Below are 8,237 nucleotides of genomic sequence, written 5' to 3' on the forward strand. Positions count from 1 at the left end.
TCATCAGAAGGAAAAACCTTCTTTTGAGTTATACCACTGAGATGTGGAGAGGCTGTTGGTTACAACAGTTAGCCTGCCCTGACTATTATACTCAGATTCTCTCTACAGCTCTCTTACCAATCTACTCAGTGAATGATGTAATTTATGTATCTATCCAACTATATCACTGTTTGTTTATGTATTTATTTTTATTTTTATTTTTGGAGACAGAGTCTCAGTCTGTCGCCCAGGCTGGAGTTCAGTGGCACAATCTCAGCTCACTGCAACCTCCACCTCCCGGGTTCAAGTGATTCTCCTGCCTCAGCCTCCCAAGTAGCTGGGATTACAGGCGCACGCCACCATGCCCAGCTAATTTTTGTTATTTTTGGTAGAGATAAGGTTTCGCCATATTGTTCAGGCTGGTCTCAAACTCCTGACCTCAAGTGATACACCCACCTCAGCCTCCCAAAGTGTCTGGGATCCGTCTGGGATTACAGACGTGAGCCACCGCATCCAGCCGACTCTTAAATCTATATCTTCTATTCTGAGTTCCCTCTCAAGCTCCAGTCCTCTATTCTTTTTTTGTTTTTGTTTTTGTTTTTGAAACAGGGTCTCACTGTGTCACCCAGGCTAGAGTGCATTGGCATGATCACAGCTCACTGCATCCTCAACCTATAGGGCTGAAGTGATTCTCCTGCCTCAGCCATCTGAGTAGCTGGGACTACAGGTGCATGCTACCATGCCCATCAGACTTTTCTATTTTTAGTAGGGACAGGGTTTCACCATGTTTAAAGGCTGAAGCAATCCTCCTGCCTCGGCCTCCCAAAGTGCTGGAATTACAGGTGTGAGCCACTGCACTCGGCCAATAAATCTATTTCAAACCCAACCTCTTTCACCTTCCAGACTGCCACTGTATCCATCGTGGGTTAGATATTATCATTTCACACTTCTTCAGAACATCCTCCTGGACGACAAGGTCAACTCAAAGGACAGCACTGGGCCAGGCACTGTGGCTCGTGCCTATAATCCCAACAGTTTGGGAGGCTGAAGCAGGAGGATCACTTGAGTCCAGGAGTTTGAGACCAGCCTGGGCAACAGAGTGAGACCCCATCTGTATGAAAATAAACAAATAAGGCCAAGCGTGGTGGCTCACACCTGTAATCCCAGCACTGTGGAAGACCAAGGCAGGCAGATCACCTGAGGTCGGGAGTTCGAGATCAGCCTGGCCAACATGTTGAAACCTTGTCTCTACTAAAAATACAAAAACTAGCCAGGCGTGGTGGCGGGCACCTGTAATCCCAGCTACTTGGGAGGCTGAGACAGAAGAATTGCTCAAACCTGGGAGACAGAGGTTGCAGTGAGCTAAGATTATGCCACTGCACTCCAGCCTGGGCGACAGAACAAGACTCCGTCTCAAAAATAAATAAATAAATAAAACTGTTCTTTGTACGTGAATTTATTCATCCCTCCATTCAGTAAACACATACGTGGTAGGTACCGCGTTCCGGGCCCTGAACTCTGGAAACACAAAGAGGGCACGTGGCCTCGGAGGGGCTCACACGCTGGTGATGAGTGACACCCTCACATCACCACAGCCGGATTATTCATGCTGTCACAAGGGGCGCTGCAGGAGCAGAGAAGGAACACAAAGTCTGTGTGGGGTGCGGCAGCGAGGGCAGCTGCACAGAGCCCGTGACATTTGAGCTGAATCTTAACGGTTGAGGAAGAGTTGGCGGGAAGTCAAGGCGTTTATTGCGAGCCAGCTCGGGGAGGGCTGGCTTCAGGCAGAGCTCAGGAAACTCAGGGAGAGTCGGTGATTCTCTCCAAGGCCAACGCAGAGCCTGCACGGCTTGCCTGGGACCCTGGTTCAGCTGGGCTGGTGATGGTGCAGTGGGGCAGGCAGGCTCTGAGCTCCAGACTGGGCTGAGCACTACAGGCACCTGCTTGCAGCTCATTTTGGGGAGCAAGTTGACTATCTCCAAAATAACCTGGTTTCCATTGTCTAATGACCCTGCCCCAAACCTCCCAGAACTTGGCGGTCACCACCGGGTGGGCTCCTCAGCCTAAATAGCCTTTTAGGGTTTGAAGATTTTCTCTCTACTTTTGTTTGGGTCTGCTTTTGTTACCGCTTTGGGAATTTAGAAACGTTTGATTACATTGTTCTCTGTCTCTTTTTTTTTTTGGAAGACAGGATCTTGCTCTGTTGCCCAGACTAGAGTGCAGTGGCATAATCATAACTCACTGCAGCCTCGACCTCCCCAGTTAAAGCTGTCCTCCTACCTCAGCCTCCCAAGTAGCTGGGACTACAGGTGTGCATCACCAGACCCAGCTAATTTTTGTCTTTTTTTGAGAAAAGGGATCTCGCTATGTTGGCCAGGTTGGTCTCGAACTCCTGGGGTTAAGCAATCCTCTCACCTCAGCCTCCAAAAGTGCTGGGATTACAGGTGTGAGCCACTGTGCCCTGTGTTGTTTTGTTGATAGTGCTGTGTGATCTGTCTCCTGCCACACGAGTCTGAACTTGGTGGCTCAGAGATAGGGTCTGTTTCTGTTCTGTTCCCTCTGCCCAAGGGCTGAGGGCTCAGAGCTCACAGGAGTCACCTCTATCTACAGCCCTTAGGTAGCCCGTCCTCCCTTCCCCGGCTTCCCCTTCCCACTTGAACATGGTCAAGGGTCACAAATGGGGATGCAGGCCGGGCTCTGTGGCTCACTCCTGTAATCCCAGCACTTTGAGAGGTTGAGGCGAGCGGATCACTTGAGTCCAGGAGTTCAAGATCAGCCTGGGCAACATGGTGAGAACCCATCTGTACGAAAAATACAAAAATTAGCTGGGTGCTGTGGCGTGTGCCTGCAGTCCCAGCTACTTGGGAAGCTGAGGTGGGAGGATCACTTGAGCCCAGGAAGTGGAGGTTGTAATGGGCCGAAATTGCACCACTGCACTCCAGCGTCAGCGACAGAGGAAGACCTTGTCTGGAAAGAAGGGAAGGGAAGGGAAGGGAAGGGAAGGGAAGGGAAGGGAAGGGAAGAAGCAGAGGAAAAGTGGGTGGAAATGTACATTTTCAGAAATGGAATGTCCTTAGAACCATATTCCTGTCTGCAAAAGTGAACTCCATTCACAGATTTCTCAAGACCTTCCCCATCTAAATCTTGCCATCTGGATTTTTCACTTTGGATGACAAGGCTTTATTTGTAAACATGATCTTAATGTATACTTTAAAGAAAAAAATGGAAACATTTTAAAGTATAAGATGAAATATAATACAGTGCATGTGTGTGTGTGAATTCTGTTATTTAATACTCTGTTGGCCAGGTGCAGTGGCTCATGCCTGTAATCCCAACACTTTGGGAGGTTGAGGCGGGTGAATCACCTGATGTCAGGGGTTCAAGACCAGCCTGGCCAACATGGTGAAACCCCATCTCTACCAAAAATACAAAAATTAGCTTGGCGTGGTGGCACGTGGTTGTAGTCCCAGCTACTCGGGAGGCTGAAGCAGGATAATCACTTGAACCCTGGAGGTGGAGGTTGCAGTGAGCCGAGATTGTGCCACTGCACTCCAGTCTGAGGGACAGAGCAAGACTTTGACTCAAAAAAAAAAGGAAAAGAAAAAAAAATTATGCAATGTGCTGATAATTAACTTTTGCAAAACAGGAAAAAATGTTATTTTACTATCTGGAAAAAATAAATATTTCAACATGTTAAGCTACCCTTCTTCACCCCTCACTTCCAAATAAAGTGCATGGCATATTCAGGGAGCAATAGTAATTTGATGGGGCTGGATAGCATAGACTGTCTGTACCAAGGGCTGACCAGGCAGGCGTGGTCAGAGGAGAGACAGGGTCAGGTCCCAAGGGTCTTATTTGCCATGCTAAGGAAGGAGGGTTCCACTCTGACAGCCTTGGGGATACAGGAATATCACCCAGACAGAGCAGTCTTTTATTTTATTTTATTTTTTAATTTTATTATTATTATATTTTGAGACAGGGTGCCACTCAGGCTGGAGTGCAGTGGTGTGATCATGGCTCACTGCAACCTGGACCTCCTGGCCTCAAGTGATCCTCCTACCTCATCCTCCTGAGTAGCTGGAACTACAGGTGTGTGCCACGATGCCCAGCTTTTTTTTTTTTTTTTTTTTTTTTTGAGACGGAGTTTCATTCTGTCCCCCAGGTTAGAGTGCAATGGTGTGATCTTGGCTCACTGCAACCTCCAACTCCCGGGTACCAGCAATTCCCCCGCCTCAGCCTCCCGAGTAGCTGGGACTACTGGTGCACAACACCACGCCTGGCTAATTTTTGTACTTTCAGGCTGGTCTTGAATTCCTGACCTCAGATGATTGACCCGCCTCAGCCTCTCAAAGTGCTGGGATTACAGGCGTGAGCTACTGCACCCAGCCCATAGTGACCTTTTAGAAGGGTCCCCGGGGCCATCACTAGCAGAGAGTGGAAGGAAATCAAAGGGGAAGTGTCAATACGATCCTGCTGAGGTGCGATGAGGACTGAAGAGAAGGAAGGGGCGCAAGGGCCGGTAGAAGAAGAGCCAGGGACTTGGCACCTGGAGAACAGAAATGGTGAGAGAGTGGGGCTGCACGGTGGTCCTAAGGCATTTTGCCTGGGCCACCGGAACGATGCTACTCACCACTCTGGGGACCAGAAGAGAGGAGAAGAGCAGACTTAGGTGTGTTGACTTCACCACTACTTCCAGAACGCAATTCAAACTCTTAGCAGAGCGTGGTGGCTCACACCTGTAATCCCAGCCCTTTGGGAGGCTGAGGTGGACGGATCACGAGGTCAGGAGATCGAGACCATGCTGGCTAACCTGGTGAAACCCGGCCTCTAATAAAAATACAAAAAAATTAGCTGGGTGTGGTGGTGGGCGCCTGTAGTCCCAGCTTCTCCGGAGGCTGAGGAGAATGGCGTGAACCACGCGCGCCACTGCACTCCAGCCTGTGCAACAGGGCGAGACTCCTTCTCAAAAAAAAAAAAAAAACACCTCAGAACTCAATTCAAACTCTTGACTTTTCATAGCACGGCTCCAGCCTCTACTTGCAACCTCATCCCCCAATACTCTCCTCAAACCAGACACCCCCAGGTGACCCCCTTGAACACCTTTTTGACCACTATTTTTTCATACTGTAAAAGTAACAGATATTTATTGTATGAAATTCGGAAAACAGAAGAGCATAAACAAAATAAAAATCACACATAAACTCACCACTTTTGAGATAAGCATGGTAATTTGCAATGGGTCCTTTGTTTCCCTATAAGTGCCTATATGGTTAGGAATTTTTATTACAAAACTAGAATCATATGTATTTACGGAGGAATAACTTGCTTTTTTCCCCACTTAGCATTATATTGCTGGTATTTTCCAAAGTCATTACATAATTTTCAAAAACATGACTTTTAGTGACTATAAGTTCAGTAAGTCATTTACAATTATTTTCATAACTAATATATTTAATCTTATACCATATTTTATATTTTCTTTTTTTTAATTTTTTTCCAAGATGGAGTTTTGCTCTGTCGCCCAGGCTGGAGTGCAGTGACACGATCGCAGCTCACTGTAATCTCTGCCTCCTGGTTTCAAGCAATTCTCCTGCCTCAGCCCCCCAAGTAGCTGGGATTACAGCTGCATGCCACCATGCCTGGCTAATTTTTGTATTTTTAGTAGAGACAGGGTTTCACCATTTTGGCCAGGCTGGTTTCAAACTGGCCTCATGATCTGCCCGCCTCGACCTCCCAAAGTGCTGGGATTACAGGTGTGAGCCACCACACCTGGCCATTTTCTTTCTTTTGAGACAGAGTCTCACTCCGTTGCCCAGGCTGGAGTGCAGTGGAATGATCACAGTTCACTGTAGCCTCAAACTCCCAGACTCAAGCAATCCTCCCTGCCTCAGCCTCTTGAGTAGCTGGTACCACAGGCGCACACCACCACACCTGGCTAATTTTTCATATCTTTTATAGAGATAGGGATCTCGCTATGTTGCCCAGGCTGATCTCCAACTCCTGACCTCAGGTGATCTGCCTGCCTCTGCTTCCCATAGTACCACCGCATAGCCACCACACCCAACTGTTTTCTTTTCTTTTCTTTTCTTTTTGAGACGGAATCTCACTCTATCTCCCAGGCTGGAGTGCAGTGGCACGATCTCGGCTCACTGCAACCTCCACCTCCTGGGTTCACGCCATTCTCCTGCCTCAGCCTCTGGGGTAGCTGGGATTACAGGCGCCCGCCACCATGCCCAGCTAGTTTTTTGTATTTTGAAATGGGGTTTCACCATGTTGATCAGGCTGGTCTTGAACTCCTGATCTCAGGTGATCCACCGGCCTTGGCCTCCCAAAGTACTGGGATTACAGACATGAGCCACCACGCCCGGCCTGCTCTATCTCCTTTTTTTGTTTTCCTTTTTAGTCTTAAAAATATCCACTGCTTCTTTTGCTTTGCTTTTTCCTCCAGAGAATTAAAAGACATCTATTGCTGGGTGCGGTGGCTCATGCCTGTAATCCTAGCACTTTGGGAGGCCGAGGCATACGGATCAGCAGAGGTTGGGAGTTCAAGACCAGCTTGACCAACATGGTGAAACCCCATCTCTACTAAAAATACAAAATTACCCGGGCTTAGTGGCACATGCCTGTAATCCCAGCTACTTGTGAGGCTGAGGCAGAAGAATCGTTTGAACCCAGGAGGCGGAGGTTCTGGTGAGTCGAGATCATGCCATTGCACTCCAGCCTGGGCAACAAGAGTGAAAATTCCATTTCAGAAAAAAAAAAAAAAAAGACACCCATTTCATGTTTGTTCAAAAAAGACTGCACTGAACTGCTCCACTTTAAAATATATATATAAATGTTTACTTTTTGTAGAGACGGGGTCTCACTATGTTGCACAGGCTGGTCTCAAACTCCCAGCTTCAAGCAGTCCTCCTGCCTTAGCTTCCCAAGTAGCTGGTACTACAAGCATGCACCACCTTGCCTGGCTAATTTTTTTATGTTTTTGACAGGGTCTCGCTATGTTACCCAGGCTGGTCTTGAACTCCTAGCCTTAAGCAATCCTCCCTGCCTCAACCTCCCAAAATGCTGGGATTATAGGCATGAGCCACTGCATCCTGCCACTGCTTTATCCCTGGTGGCTGCTGTGCCTGGTGTGTTGCAGATCCTCCATGAATATGCATTTGAATGAATGAATGAATGAATGAGCTGATGTCTCAGAGATCCTTTTTTTTTTCTGCGATGAGGTCTCATTCTGTCACCCAGGCTAGAGTGCATTGTTGCAATCATAGCCCACCGCAGCCTCAGCCTCCTGGGCCTCCCAGGTAGCTGGGATCACAGGTGTGCACCAACATCCCCAGCTAATTTTTGAAACTTTTTTATTTGTAGAGACAGGGTCTTGCTGTGTTGCCCAGGCTGGTCTTGAACTCCTGGGCTCAAGTGGTCCCAAATGCTGGGATTATAGGTGTGAGCCACTGTGCCCAGGCTTGCCTCAGATATTTGAAGGCTGGGAAGGATTTTGTCAAGCTGGGAAAAGGAAAAGGCATTTCCAGCAGAGGGGATAGCAGGTGGAAATGCATAATTAAAAAAAAAAAAAAAGGTGGATCAGATCCAGCGCTCCAGTGGATCTCTTGTGCCCAGGAGTTTGAGACCAGCTGGGGCAACATGGTGAAACCCCATCTCTACAAAAAATACAAAAATTAGCCAGATGTGGTGGTGCTCATCTGTAGAAAAAAGTAAAAATAATTTTTTTTTTTTTTTTTTTTGAGACGGAGTCTCGCTCTGTCGCCCAGACTGGAGTGCAGTGGCACAATCTTGGCTCACTGCAAGCTCCGCCTCCCGGGTTCACGCCATTCTCCTGCCTCAGCCTCCCAAGTAGCTGGGACTACAGGCGCCCGCCACCACACCTGGCTAATTTTTTGTATTTTTAGTAGAGACTGGGTTTCACTGTTCACCTCTTTTTTTCAGGATTCGCCCAGAACCTGGCTAAAACCAGTCCCGGCTCAGAAAACAACCATATCTGTCAAAGGAAAGGGAGGTGGAACTGAGGACAGCGGCGTTCGGTGACAGTATTTTCTAAACCTGATATGGGGGCACTTATTTAAACAACTCTAAGACAACAGTGTCTCTAAGGGACTTTTGGACGTGGCCTCTGTCGTTCTGCAGCTGCAGTGAGTCCAAATAGCAATCAGAAAAGGCCACCAGATGCAGCCCAGTGGATGCCCAGCCTGGCTGATAGAAGCCGGTTCCATCCCAGCTCAGCTCTTCCCACCCACTAAGCA

The sequence above is a fragment of the Trachypithecus francoisi genome, unplaced genomic scaffold (genome assembly GCF_009764315.1).
Source record: "Trachypithecus francoisi isolate TF-2019V2 unplaced genomic scaffold, Tfra_2.0 Lachesis_group10, whole genome shotgun sequence".
NCBI classification, from domain to species: domain Eukaryota; kingdom Metazoa; phylum Chordata; class Mammalia; order Primates; family Cercopithecidae; genus Trachypithecus; species Trachypithecus francoisi.